We start from the raw sequence: 15,116 nt of genomic DNA on the forward strand, positions 1-15,116 counted from the left end.
GAAATAAAGGCTTTAACGATGCACATTTTCCTGGCTTTCCAGTCTATATCCTGTTTACAAAATCACTGGAATTCATTTCATCACTCACTGCTTAACTTTTAACATTTATTTTCAAGTCTCTTGTTACTGGGAATAGTTATGTTCTGTAAGACACACGGAAGTGGAATCAGTGTGCAGTCTTCCTGGCTATATTCCCGAGAGGACATACAGGGATAGCACCCTGTGAGCTGTTAGCCATCGACACATATATTTTATTTTTAATTTATGCCACGAATGTGTCTGTGTGTATGCTATATGTGCTGATGAACTTGTAGACAAGATACGGAGGATCCCTTGGAGCTGGGATGCTGGGAATCCAACCCCAGTCCTCTGGAAGAGCAGCACGCACTCTTACCTGCAAACCCATCTTCAGAGCTCCCCATACACATTGTTAAAAGTTTCTGCTGGATGCTTACCTCAGTGGTACAGCACCTGCCTACCATGTATAAGTCTGTGAGTTCAGATCCTAATCCCACCAATAGAAGAAAGCGCTTGTTTTAACAGACTTTACTTAAGACAGTTTTTTACTTGCCAGCATGCAACTCACCATTAAGAGCATCTGTTTGCTCCATAAAGTGCATCATAGTCTATTTTTACTTATGAACACTGGAAAGAAACTGCATAATATGCACTGGGATTATTTAAAAGAGCAAGACCACTAAAAAGGTAAAGCAAAGGAAATAAACAAAAAGCATGGCACTTAAAAGTCAAAAAGTATATATAAAAGTAATATGTATGTATATATTTTTTATTTTTAATTTATGCCACGTATGTGTCTGTGTGTATGCTATGTGTACTGATGAACTTGTAGACAAGATACGGAGGATCCCTTGGAGCTGGGATGCTGGGAATCCAACCCCAGTCCTCTGGAAGAGCAGCAGGCACTCTTACCTGCAAACAAGAAGCAGGGTGCAGCTTGATCTCCACTGGGGAGCATGGGAAAATCAGTTTTGGCTGCTCTGTGCATAAACACAAATTGAAAGAGCAATTCAGAAGAGCATTTAAGTATTGACTTGTATGTTATAAAGAAATATTAGTGATTAGGAAAAATTTGAAAGACCAATAGTGATCAGAATCAACTCAGTCATCTATAAACCCTGCAACCTACAAGAGTGACTGGTCTGCAAGATACACTTGTGCAATAGTGGCACAGACATTATGGGAGTAACCAATCACTCTTAACATTTGGGTTTAAGGTCTGTCAAGAGATGGAATCCATACCTGACACTGCCGAAGTCTCCAAGTACCTGAGACTAGATAGGCCATGGGCCCTAGGGAAAAACCTACTCCTACTATTTTACTAAATGAACTTAGCAACAAAATATCTCTTAGTGATACAAGCCCATAGATAAATAAGTTGCTCAGCCATCATCAGAGATGATGTTCCTACACAACAGCCCATGTGAACTCACAGAGACTGTGGCAACATGCATGAGACCTACTCAAGCCAGACAAAAACCCAGCACGGAGAAGGGAAGTGGGCACAAACCCCCACCCCTATGACTGGTACCTCCTGGGAAGGGAAAAGTCATTTTTCTCCAATGAAGTCACACTAGAATATCAACCACACTCTTGGGCATGTCCCATGCACAGAAGCAGCGGACCAACACAAAACAAACTCTATGGTCTTGTGTGTGCTTTCTCCTTTATTTTGGTAGGTTTTATCTTTTTAGTTTTTATTTATTTTGACTTTCATTTATTTAAAATTTATTTTATTTTTTTTAGAAAAGAACAGGGGCAGAGAGGTAGAGGGGACCAGGGAGGAGTTGGAGTGAGAGGAAGGTATAATCAAAATATATTGTAGGAAAACTTTTTTCTAAATAAAAGAGGCAATAAAGCAGAAAATGTCTGAACGTGGTATAAGCTGTGTTTGCCTCTCCAACCTGTCTTTTGTATCTGCTAGGGAGTGAGTATATGTTGTATCTGCACACGACAGATACAGCTGATCCGTGGGACCTGCTCTAACTGCAACAGTCTTGGACTCCTCCCTCAATCCAGTTCTGGGGTCTATCTGGTCTCTGCTGTGTTTTACCAAATGATTGCCTCTACTGAAACAACCCACAGGCACATGGACACCATTTATGATTGTACTTACGGACATCGGAGCGCTGGGAGTAAGGAATGCATGTTAGTTTTAACCAAATCTTGATTTGTTTGATTTGACCAATTAAGATTCAGGAGCTGGATACTGGAGTGAAAATCTGCTAGCCCAGAGAGGCGGAGACAGCACCTGGCTGACCTTCCTCCTCCACTGATATCCAAGAAACGAGACCTTTCTCATATGCGTCTCAAATAAAACTCCTCAAGTTCAATGTCCCTCCCTTCTACTTCCTGTGCATCACTCTATCCGTCCCCCTGACTCCCTCTTACTCCCTATCTTTTATTTTCGTCAACGAGTCTCCTTGCTTTTGACCTATGGCCGGCTTACAATATTCAAGCAGAAGGCTCTTGAATGAAAGGTGCGTGCTAGGGCCGAATTGCGCCACATCGAGGAACCGGTTTTTCCAGTAAACAGTACAGTCTCAGGGGTCCCAGTGTGATCAGAAAGCCTGCCACAAATGTATGCTGTCACGTGGAGTTTTATGTGGACCTTGAGGATCCAGACTCGGGTCGTCACACCTGTAGGACACGTACTTCACTCACCGCCCTGTCTCCTGTCTCCCTTGCCCCAACGGTATTCTCTGCTCAATCACTGCGTTGTTGTGATCAATTCTACCTGCCAAAAAAGTTTAGCCAGTGGCCTTGTATTTTTCTTCCTGAGACAAGCTCTCAAGATCTTCCCCAGAGACAAGTTCCGGACCACCTTAGAATTGGTTATGTTGTTGAAGACAAGCTTGAACTTCTTCCGATCTTCTGGCCTCCACTGCTCAAGTTCTGAGAATACAGGTTTGTAGCGCGCCCTGTCAAGTGTTTGCAGTGTTGAGTATGGAACTCAGAGCTTTGTGCTTTCTAGGCAAGCACTCACTTTACTGAACAAGCTACATTCCCGGGTCTTAAGTCTTCCTAACAAACTACTTCAGCTGGTTTTCTAGTATATGTTAATGAGCATCTTTGCATATATTCAAACTGCCTGTAGTGTGTTACAAACATCTTTGGATGCCCTTGGTATCAAGGTAATGAAGGCCCCATTTAGTGGGAAGCCTTTCTGTCTTGTGTTCACCTCGGCCGCACATACACTAAAAGTGGAACTGTGCGAAGATTAGCATGGAGCCTGTGCAAAGATGACACAAAAATTCATGAGGAAGCATTTCTTTCTTTTCTGTTTTACATTGGAGGGCTGAAGGGAATTCTTTAAATATCCCGGTACAATTATTGGCAAAGCCCTTGCTCTGTGAATTAGTCTTCTGACATGATGATGAACTACCTGGAACAGTCGTCTTATGGAAAGATAAACCGAATCAGTTTTGAGGTTTGAGCGAAAGGTTGGGCAGACACATTGAGCTGGCCTCGAGTGAGGAGCTGAGTGTAAACAGGAGGGAATATGGGTAAGGGCACTCCAGAAGGAAAGAGGAAGTCAGCCTCCCTCTCCCACTTCCTGATGATCTCGATTCCCCAAAGACGCTTGACACAGTATAACCTCATATGTGCTCAAGCCATGCCCAGGGAGACAGTTCACTTCCTGTTGCCTGTGTATCAAGATGTAGAATTCTACAGCGCCATGTCTACTTGCATTCCACCAAACTCCCAGCCACCATGTTCTCCACCACGATGACAATGGACTAAACCTCTCAAATGGTCAGCCACCACCTCAGTTAAAGGCTTTCCTCTATAACAGCCCCATGCTCAGAAACCCTAACTAAGATATTACGTTATGATTGAAAAGGTCAACCACAAGGATCACACAACAATGTGAAAGACTTGTGTAGCAATAGGACTTCAATATATTTAAGGAAAAAAACCCTTCATAGCTGAAGGAGAAAGAAAAATCACAATTAGAATCAAAGACTTCAAACCTCTCAACCATTGAAAAACTAGACAAAACGCCCACAGCATTTGAAGGAAACAATGAATGAACAGAATCTACTCTGCACAGTCAGGCGAATGATGGGGTTTTGTTCTGAGAAACGCTTGCTCTACAGTTTTGTGGTTTGGTTAATGAACATCACCGATTAAGGTGCCTACAATGTCATGAGACGATGCAGTCTTGTGGGAACTAGCATTGAGTGTGTTTGTCATTGACCAANATATATAGAAATATATATATTCTATCCATGCGGTCACAGAATGTTTGTCAAGAGAGATTCTATCAATGGGCTGTAAAAATTCTTCAACAGTTCAAAGAATTAAATTGATATACTGTGTTTTCTTCAAATATAGTATAACCAAACTAGGAAACAGAAAAATAACAAGAAAAGTCTTAAACAAAAATAAATTGTTCAACTGCATTAAACCAAATAAGAGAATAATGTATCAAAATAGGTAGACATTGCTAGGCCAGTGCTGACCCAGTCACCCCTACAGTTAAATGTGCCCACTGGAGAAGAGGGAAACGCACCCTGGAGAAGTCCAGTAGGGGGTCTCACGCTAACATCTTTGGTGCCCTCTGAAAATCCGAGATTTTTTTTAAAGGTCCCAAACAAGAAGATGTAGAAATTAAGTTGAAAAAAAAAAACTACATAGAATAGTGAACAAGTAAGAGTTGATTGTTTCAAAAGGTCAATAAAATTAAGAAATCTAGAGCAAAATTGATAAGGAGAATCGATGATAAGGAAAGAAACTCTAAGTCCCCAACCCCATGAGTGGAATACAGACACCAAGTGTGTCTGCATTCTAATGTGCCCCAAATCATTGCTCAGTCTGTGGAAGATGCGTGAATTGAACAGTCCTGTAATTAAAAAAAAAACAACCAAAATCATCCCAAACAAAATATAGATACTTTACATGATATAGCTTTGTGGAATTCTACCAAAGAACTAAGGAAGGTTAACAGGAATTCTACACATTATTCCCCAGAAAAGGAAAGGATAGGTCTGAAACAAAGACAGTACAAAATAAAGACAGACGACAACAAGAGAAAACAGAAGTCAAACAAACAAAAGTCGGAAAAAGAACGGGAGGAAGACGCCAAGCTCGGGCCAATGCCCTCTGCATCAGCCGAACCGGGCTCTGATGCAGTACTGCCCTGACGTGTGACGTGTCCGCATCTGCACCCCTGGGCGGGGAGAGGCTGGGCAAGGGCACAAGGGATTTCTCTGCGTGCAGGTGGATGAGCATCTAAATTGCTGCAACAGAAAAGTTTCACTTTTCAGTAGGATGGTGGTAGCACACACCTTTAATCCCAGCACTGGGGAGCCAGAGGCAGGGGGATCTTTATGAGTTCAAGGCCAGCCTGGTCTACAAAGCAAGTTCCAGGACAGCCAGGGCTACACAGAGAATTCCTGTCTCCAAACAACAACAACAACAAAAGTTTCACTTTTCAAAAGTCTTCAAAAGTATAAAACTAAAGCAAGATTATTTTTCCTGGAAATTTTGTAGTATGTAATACAAAATATTGTTTGTTTTCTATTCCGTGTGTTTGGATGTAGACATTAATAAAAATAATCTGAGGCTGTAATGTGACAGACATATCTATAACCTAGTCCCCAGCTGAGGCAGGAGAACTGAAAATTCCAGGTTAGCAAATTCAAGACTCTGTCTCAAAGTCAGAACGAAAGCAAAACCAGAAGTCTACAGTTACCCATTAGAGACAATACATGAATAAAACAATAATTTTAGGAACTTCGAGATGACTGGGTGGGCAAAATGCCGGGCACACGAACACAAGTGCCTGCATGGAGCTACGGGCATCTAAGCAAAAGCCAGGAGCAGCGAGCGAGCTTGTTGTCATCTCAGTCCTGGGGAGGCTGACACACAGGAGGGGCCCCGGGAGCTGGGCCAAAGTGGGGAGCTCCAGGTTCAGTGAAAAACCCTCTCTTCAAAGCAAGGCGGACTTGCACCAGATCAGGCCAGCCAAAATCCTAGGAGGGGCTGGGAAGGGGTTCATGCAGCCCCGCCTGTCTTTAAGGACCTTTGGGTTGCTAGTGAGGGACAGTCGTTTTATCCCCGGATGCAGACCCTGCGAGACTTACTTCGCCCCAGCGCATGCGCATCCCATCCGGGCAGCACTAAATGGATTCAGCGAGTTTAGAGACAGAGACACATGGAGCACCCAGCCACGGTAGAGATGGGAAAGTGAGGGGGCGGGGCAAAATTGGAAGGGAAGGAATGGGGATGCAGTCGATCAAAAACCATAATATGCATGTCTGAATATTATGTAGCACGAATAATAAAACCCAGAGTCAGATTTGGGGGTTCAAGCTGAAGATCAGAAAATCACAACAGCCAAGCCACTAGGGAGTTCTTACTTCTACCAAGGCTCAAACAAAGGGGCGATCCTATCCTCAGAGTGACTGTAGATTGGAATGATCTCCACCAAAACCTCAAGCTGTACCTGAGACCCTGAGTTCCTGTCTCCTCCCTCTTATATTCCTCTCTAGTACTGGGATTAAAGGTGTGCACCACCACCGCCCAGTCTCTATGGCTAGCTACTAGGATTAAAGGTGTGTGCTACCACTGCCCGGTCTCTATGGCTAACTAGTGTGGCTACTGGGATTAAAGGTGTGTGCCACCACTGCCTGGCCTGTATTACTGACTAACTAGGCTAGCTTTGCACTCTGATCTTCAGGCAAGCTTCATTTATTAAAACACAAAATATCACTCTAGTCCATCATTTTGTAAGTGGAAGGTGACAGAAGACACCCAGTGCTGATTTCTGGCTTCCAGAGACATGTGCACACAGGTGCACACCCCTGCAAAACACACACAAGCACATGCACACAAATATGCACACATATAACACAATTTAAAAAATAGTAATGCTGAAAAAAACTATTAATTGCCGATTAACTTTAGCAAAAAAAAATATTATGGAACCGTTTTCGTTTTAAAACTAAATAATACTTTAAAATTTTCACAATATTTCCTGCAAATAAAATGTTTTCTCTCCATATGCTATTTCATAGAGTTTGCATGTAAGAACATTTTACCTCCAGAGGCGTATCTCATAATGGACTTGTATTAAATTTCCTCCAGCAGTACTTCATGACATTGTTGATCCCAGTTAATCCTAAAAGCATCTCGTCAGTGTCCGGGAAACTCCATGGCAGGAAGCAGATGCTGGAGATGGGGCATCTTGGGCCCTCCACAAAAATGACTACCTAGACCGTTTTAGATTTTTTTAGTTTGGGACTTTTGTTTGTTTGTTTTTGCTTTCTGAAGAAAAAAAATCGAGCACACATGAACTTTATATGGCAGTTTAATTAGTTTAGTATATCCAAGTCTCAGTTCTTTTCCTCGTTCACACACGAGAAAAGGAATAGGGGTGCAGTTAGCACTAATACCCGATGGAAGACGATCATTTCGAGAATAAATTCCAATAACAACTAATATTTCTAAGCGAAGGCATAAGTAAAACAGCAGGGACTGGGGAAAAAGAGCATGATGTTGCTCTTCAAGATCTCTTGAAGCAAAGAGCGTTTGTTTTGAGGCCGAAGGATAGCAGGATTGTGGGGTCACCCCCACAAAGTGCCCTCAGAGGAAAGGAAACAGTCCCAGCAGGGCGGTCCAGGTGTTTGCTCTAAGAGCCCCTGTGCCAGCCCCTGTGTGGTGGGCACTCCTGAGGGGCTGCAGCTGTGTGATGAGAGGGGCGCTGGAGGTCTTACTGTTCCCTGTACTTTACTTTTACACAATTCTGTCTAAACGGTGTAATAACCATGTGGGGAAGCACAGAGCGGCTAAAACCAGGACACTGCCCATTCTACAGCAAGTTTGTGCTAAATGAAACAGCAGACAAAACACACAGTTGTTAAGAAAAAAATTATAAGTTTCAAATGCCTTGGTCAGATCCAAGTCTCGCTACCTCCTAGAGTTAAGGCATTGGCCAACTTGCTTCATGCCTCCTGGCTTGAAATTCCTCAGCTAAAAATGAGGCCAAGAGTATTATAATGCAATTAACATGTTTTATAAACTGAATCTCACATATTAAAAACAAATTAAAGTATTAATAAGTTCAGCTAATACAAATGATCTTTAAAATTGTATATAAACTGGTAATTACATGAGATTTTAAATAGATTCTCTGACAAGGTGAAATGATAAGAATTAAAGCATAATTAAATCGCAAGGAGGTTATTATAAATTATATTTATATTATAAATTTATACTATAAATCAAAAAGTTGCATGGTGTACTGCCTGAGTGGAGTCAGTGTTCTAAGAAAATGCTATACATGTTGGTTCAAAAATACTTAACAAGACTCCCTTCCTATTCAACTCCCTGATTGAAATTTTCAACAATAAAATTTAAGTTCCTATATTAAAACTTACTTTATGTTCATGAGCCAATTAATAGCAACTTAAAAGCACATTAAAAAATTCTTTGTCAAAGAACACTAATTTGCCAACGCATTTTTAAGAATCTCCCATGCAGGAATTCTTCACGATGTTCAAGTAAACTTATCCCTAGAAATGACTTTGTATAAATAAACTACAGTGTAAAACACTTCGAGATTAAACATTATTTCCTAAAATTTGACAAGACTTGCGCCTGGGAAGAAGACATTAACTAAGCAATGCTATAATTGTAGCAACAGCTGCACAGCCAATACTTAATCACTACGCTGTGAGACGATCAGTAGGGGAAGCGGGATTAACATATTGCTCTAAACATTCCAGTGTGTTCTGCATCTGTTTACTGACAATAAAAGACACAGCTGTTCCAAACGATGCCCGCTAACAGGTGTAACGGGCCGGTCTGGCACTTTACGTACAAGTTACCCCTCATTTCCTTTCGGAATACGCTAAAATTATCCTGGAAGCCGCAGGACCAATACCATCGAGGGTTTCCATCTTAATTTTGAGGGTTCTCGTCATTCAATAAGAGAAGCTTCTTTCTCCGGTGAATCCAACAACTTTTGAAACCAACACTACAGGTCCTGAACTAATTATAATTACCCCAGATGTTTTCCATAAAAAAATGGTGTCTTTAGCAAATGTTATATCTCGAATTCACTGCAAAGAGTATCAAAATTGTGGAGGAAGAAGTGTATCAAATTCACTACACTTAAAAAGTATGAATAAAGCCTGAGCTTGTAATTTATTTTGACATAGTACTTCAGTTAATTTCCAGCCATACACATTTAAACCAAGGGTAACACGAGGAAATTCAATACTCAATAATAAGTTATCAACAATCACTCTCACCTTATGCATAAAAATAACCACATATTGTGAATATCATACATGTGACCTATACAAATGTTTTAAAAACACTGTTAGAATACTATATTAAAATCCTGTTATAATGTTCTCAGCCAAAAAGCAACGCCATTCTGTTCTAGTATATAGTAAATACGGATTGCTATTTTTATTTATAAATTATAGCCGTGGCATTATGTACAAACCAACGTCAATGAAAAGATTAAAGAACGGATGATAAAGAGAAGATGAAATATTTAGTTTGGGTCTTCTGTTGGAGAGAAGATGCAGGCCTGAGTCACAGGAGTCGGAAGCGCTCCAAACGTCTTCTCTTCTTTTTCTACAGTTAGGACATTCGTCAAGTTAGTTTGAGAAAAGAGTGTGGCATGGACATTCATAGGGGTCATGTGAATTATGTCCATGTTCACTACATACATGAGCAAAATATGCAACCTTTTCAAAAGTTTCGCTTAGACTAAAATGCACAAAGCATTCTGATTCCAACAGCAGCTGATGTACAAATGATAACGTTTAAGTCAGGCTTCAGGTTGCCCAGGCTGGCCTTGAACTCACTATTTAGTCTAGAGCGACCTTGAACCGCTAGTCTGATGTGGTGCTGAGGACTGAGCCTAGGTTCATAACTGCTATAGAAAACAGTTTGCCCTCAGTCTCATCCCGTAGTAAGTTTAGATAAAATGTTGTATGCTACAGCTGTGCAGGTTCTTCTGGACGTCAATTACCATCCACGCAAACTCTTACTTTGCTCTTTAAGGTATAAACAAATACCTTGTCTGTTCGGCGGGGAGAGGGGGTCCTGGAGATTGAACACAGGGCCTAGTGTATACCAGGCCTATAATCCCAGTCCTGAGGAGTAGAGGCAGGTGGATCTCTGTGAGTTTGGGGTCAGCCTGATCTACAGAGCAAGTTCCAGGACAGCAAGGACTGTTACACAGAGAAACCCTGTTTCGAAAAACCAAAGTAAAAGAGGCATACAAAGCACCAAATAGACTGGACTAGAAATCAAATTCCCCTTGACACCTAATCATCAAACCACTAGATGTACCAAAAAAAAAATATTAAAAGCTGCAATGGAAAAAAATACCAAGAAACATATAAAGACAGACCTATTGGAATAACAAATGACTTCTCAGTGGAGATTCTAAAAGCCAGAAGAGCCTTATAGATATGCGACAGATAATAAGAAATCACAGATGCCAGCCCAGACTATTATGCACAGCAAAACTTTGAATCACAATAAAGAAAATAAGATATTCCATGATAAAACCAAATATAACTAATATCTATCTACAAATCCAGTCCTATAAAAAGTCCTTAAAAGAAAACTCCAACATAAAGTGGTTAACTACATCCAAGAAAACACAAAGAATAAATAATTCCAAACCAGTAAATCAAAAGAGAAACATACACACACACACACCACCACCACCACCACCACCACCACCACCAACAACAACAACAACAACAACCACAGCAACAAAATAACCAGAATTAACAAACAACTCTCATTGATATCTCCAAACATTAATGGCCTAAATTTCCCCAATAAAAAGACAAAGACTAATAAGTTAGATTAAGAAATGGAATCCATCTTTCTGCTGCATTCAAGAAACACACCATAACATTAAGAATAGACATCACCTCTTGATAAAACAATGGAAAAGATATTCCAAAAAAAAAAATGGACCTAAAAAGCAAGCTGGTGTATTCTTTTTAATAGCTGACAAATAGACTTCAAACCAAAACTAATCAAAAGAGGTAGGGAAAGACACTATATATTCATGAAAGGAAAATCCACCAGAAGGACATTTTAGTTCTTAATATCTATTCCCAAAACACAAGGGCACCCAAGTTCATGAAAGAAATACTATTCCAGCTTAAATATCTTCACATACTGACAATGGGAGGCTTCAATACCCAACTCTCATCAATGGGCAGGTCATGCAGGCACACGCTAAACAGAAATGGTGAAGCCAAGTGACATAAACCAAATGGACCTAATAGATATTTACAGGACAGTTCACCCAAACAGAAAAAGATATACCTCCTTGTCAGCATGTCATGGAATGTTGTCAAAAATTAACTACATACTTGGACTCAACACGAGTCTCAACAGATACATGAAATTTGAAATAACACCCTGCTTCCCATCAGACCACCACAGATTAGAGCTGGATTTCAACAACAACAGAAATGACAGAAAGCTTACAAACTCACGGAAACTGAACTACAAGATGAAAAAAATGGTCAAGACAAAAACTAAGAAAAGAATGAAGGACCTTCTAGAACTGAATGAAAATGAATATAAAATGTACCCAAACTCTCGGGGACACAATGAAGGAGGGTCTTAGAAGCAAGTTCATAGCCTAAGTGTCCACATTTCATAAAAGGAGAAATCTTGTACTAGTAACTTCACAGCACACCTAAAAGCTACAGAGCAAAAACAAGCAAGCACACCGAAAGATAGATATCAAAAAATAATCCAAGGGCTAAAATTGTGTGTGTGTGTATGTGTGTGTGTATCATAGCATAACAAACAATACGAAGACTCAATGAAACAGAGTTGATTCTTTGATAAAAGCAATCAAGATTGATAAATGCTTACCCCAAAGAGAGAACACCCAAGTTCAGAAAACAATGGCATGACAAGGGACACCAAGGAAATCCAGAGAATCATAAATTCATGCATCAAAACCTATACTTACAAGATTAAGAAATCTAAAAGAAATGGACATTTTTTTAAATACATACCACTTACCAAAGTTAAATCAAGATCAAATAAGCAATTTAAACAAACCTATAACCCCTAATAAAATAGAAGCAGTCATTAAAAGCCCCCCATCCCCACCGAAAAAGAGCTTAGGACCAAATAGTTGTAGTGCAGACTTTCAACAAGAGTTAGTGCCAATATTCCACAAATTATTCCACAAAACAGAAACAGAAGGAAAATTGCCCAATTCATTTTATGAGGCCAGTTACTCTGACACCCAAACCACATAAAGACCTAATGAAGAAAGAATGACAAAGCAATTTGACTCATAAACACAGATGCAAAAGTTCTCAAAAGATAGTTTCAGACTGAACCAAGAACACATCAAAAAGATCATCCGCCACGATTAGGTTTGCTTCACCCCAGAGATGCTGGGATGGTTCGATATACATCAGTTAACAAATGTAATCCACTATATAAACAGACTGAAAGACAAAATCCACAGGATTGTCTCATTAGATAAAGAATTTGACAAAATTCGATACTCCTTCATAATAAAAGCCTTGGAGAGATTAAAGATGCAAGAGGGCATACCTAAACATAATAAAGGCAAGTTATAGGAAGCTTATAGCTAGCATCTACTTAACAGGAGAGAAACCCAAAGCAACTCCACTAAAACCAGGAACAAAACAAGGTTGTGCACGCTCTCCATATTTATTCAGTACAGCACTTGAAGTCTTAGAGCAATAAGACAATGAAGGAGATCAGTAGGATTCAGATTAGAAAGGAAGAAGTAAAAATATCTTTATTTGCAGGTTTTGTGGGGTTTTTTTTAAAAGGTTTTTATTTATTATGTATACAGTGTTCTGTCTGCATATATGCCTACTCGCCAGAGAGAGCACCAGATCTCATTACAAATGGTTGTGAGCCACCATGTGGTTTCTGGGAAATTGAACTCAGGACCTCAGGAAGAGCAGTCAGTGCTCTTAACCTCTGAGCCATCTCTCCAGCCCCCCAAGTTTTGTGGTTTTATATATAAAAGACCCCAAGAACATCACCTGGAAATTTCTACAGCTGATCAAAGTATCAGAACACAAAATTAACACACAAAAATCATTAGCCCTCCAACATATATATAAATAAATGACAAACAAAAACTGCTAAAAAAAAAATCAGGGAAACAACACCTTTTACCATAGCCTCAAATAAAAGCAAATATCCTGGATTAACTCTGGCCAAGCAAGTGAAAGACTTGTGCGACAAAAATACTTTAAGACATTGAAGATATGAATTGGATAAAATATCAGAAGATGGAAAGATCTCCCATGCTCATGGATCAGTAAGATTAATATAGTAAAAATGACCATCCAGCCAAAAGCAACCTATAGATTCAATACAACACTCATCAGAATTCCAACACAGTTCTTAACAGAAAGAAAGTTTCATATGATATGTGTATTAGTCAGGGTTCTCTAGAGTAACAGAGTTTATAGAGATTCATATATATATATATATATATATATATAAAGGGGATTGATTAGAATGACTTACAGGCAACAGTCCAGCTAATCTAACAATGGCTTGCTGTGAACAGAAGGTTCGAGAATCCAGTAGTTTCTCAGTCCACGATGCTGGCTGTCTCAGCTGGTGATCCTGAAGAAATAGGCTCTAATGACAGTAAAGGGATGGACTTGCTAGCAAGGTGAGGGCAAGCTGACAAAGAGCAAAAGCTTCCTTCCTCCGTGTCTCTATGTAGGCTTCCAGCAGGACGATGGACCAGAACAGCCATCACAAGTCAAACCCTGGTCAGCTTGACATACATCCTATCTCCTTATGTTGTGACTAACTTCCAAATGAAAATCATAACCAGGCCATAATGATGCCTAAACATGATGTAACTGTCTCATGTATAATTGCAAATGCATTATATCTTTAACCAGGTCATAATTAAGCCTAACATGATATAACTGTCCCTCATATAACTGTAAATGCAGTATAAATTTAGAATAGGTAGCAATGTCTCCTGGTATTCTCAAATTTAAGTATAAAATTATTTATATTATCCTAATTGATGTTGCATAACAAGATAAATTGAGGAAAGAAACCCAAATATCTATGGAAACACACTTTTACAAAATTAAGTCAGAAACACTAAGGTCAGTTATGATCCCCAGTTCTCCAGCTGGTCACGTGGACTTAGACACTAGAATCCCACAGTGGCCAGGGCAAGTCTGAGTTTCCAGTTCAACGGAATGTTTGTTGTGGATCCTGGCAAGAGTGTTCCCCGCTCTCAAACCAAAATTTCTAGAACAGCAGATCTCAAGGTTGCAGGAACAGGAAGCAAACATTTTCCTAGTTGGTCACTAGGAGTCATGGTGAGTGAAACTCTTCCCTTTTCCATCCCTTGATTCCTGGAACCCTGGATCCAGGAATGGGAGGAGCCCATGGAAAGCACACTCTACCTTCTGAAGAACCCTGCCCCAGCCCTTGTTAGCATTGTCACTCTGTCCTCAAATGCCCTCCCGTCTTTCTATCAAGCCAACTACTTCAGCACGTTGGGAACACGGTAAGGCCAGTGGACTCTGTAACTGTGTGTCCGCTGTTGCTCTTAACCTTCCCTACACAGATCATTTTTATAACTTAAAACAGTCTAGATTTGTCTAATGTAAACTTACTACTATTAAATCCACAGCTATTTATCAAATAAGAATGGTAATGGAAAATATATATAAATACTCATTAAAGAATATCAATTTATTTTTTTGTACATTAAATTTTATGGCTTACCATATCGGCATTTTCTTTGACTAAAAGACAAAAATTCACAAATCTTAAAACAAAAACATCAAAAGCGATAGCTACAATAATTTTTTAAATGTACATACAACATAAAATGATGTAAACTAGTTATCAAAAACATTAAACTTGGAAGGAAGTAAAAGTGGTGTTAGTTACGGAAATATAGTTCAGTTTGGGGCGCTTTAAAATAGACGGTAACCATGGACAACCAGGGGCAATGCCCTCAGTTGCTCCCAGGAAGGCGAAGGTTGTCCTTATTGCTGAAGACCCCAAATACTTTAGACAAAGGGCCCAGAGATCCGCAAGCTGGATCTGGC

The 15,116-nt window shown here is 39.9% G+C and overlaps 1 non-coding gene across 1 annotated transcript; it reads left to right on the forward strand.

Annotated features, from left to right (window-relative positions):
- The first annotated feature begins 3,191 nt into the window (after window positions 1-3,191).
- On the forward strand, window positions 3,192-3,295 carry LOC126511905 (U6 spliceosomal RNA). Its single transcript, XR_007594818.1, has one exon. It is a non-coding gene; the product is annotated as a U6 spliceosomal RNA (small nuclear RNA).
- The last annotated feature ends 11,821 nt before the right edge of the window (window positions 3,296-15,116 follow it).

The sequence above is a fragment of the Alexandromys fortis genome, unplaced genomic scaffold (assembly GCF_014885135.2).
Source record: "Alexandromys fortis isolate MF-2015 unplaced genomic scaffold, M_Fortis_MF-2015_v1.1 scaffold_65, whole genome shotgun sequence".
NCBI classification, from domain to species: domain Eukaryota; kingdom Metazoa; phylum Chordata; class Mammalia; order Rodentia; family Cricetidae; genus Alexandromys; species Alexandromys fortis.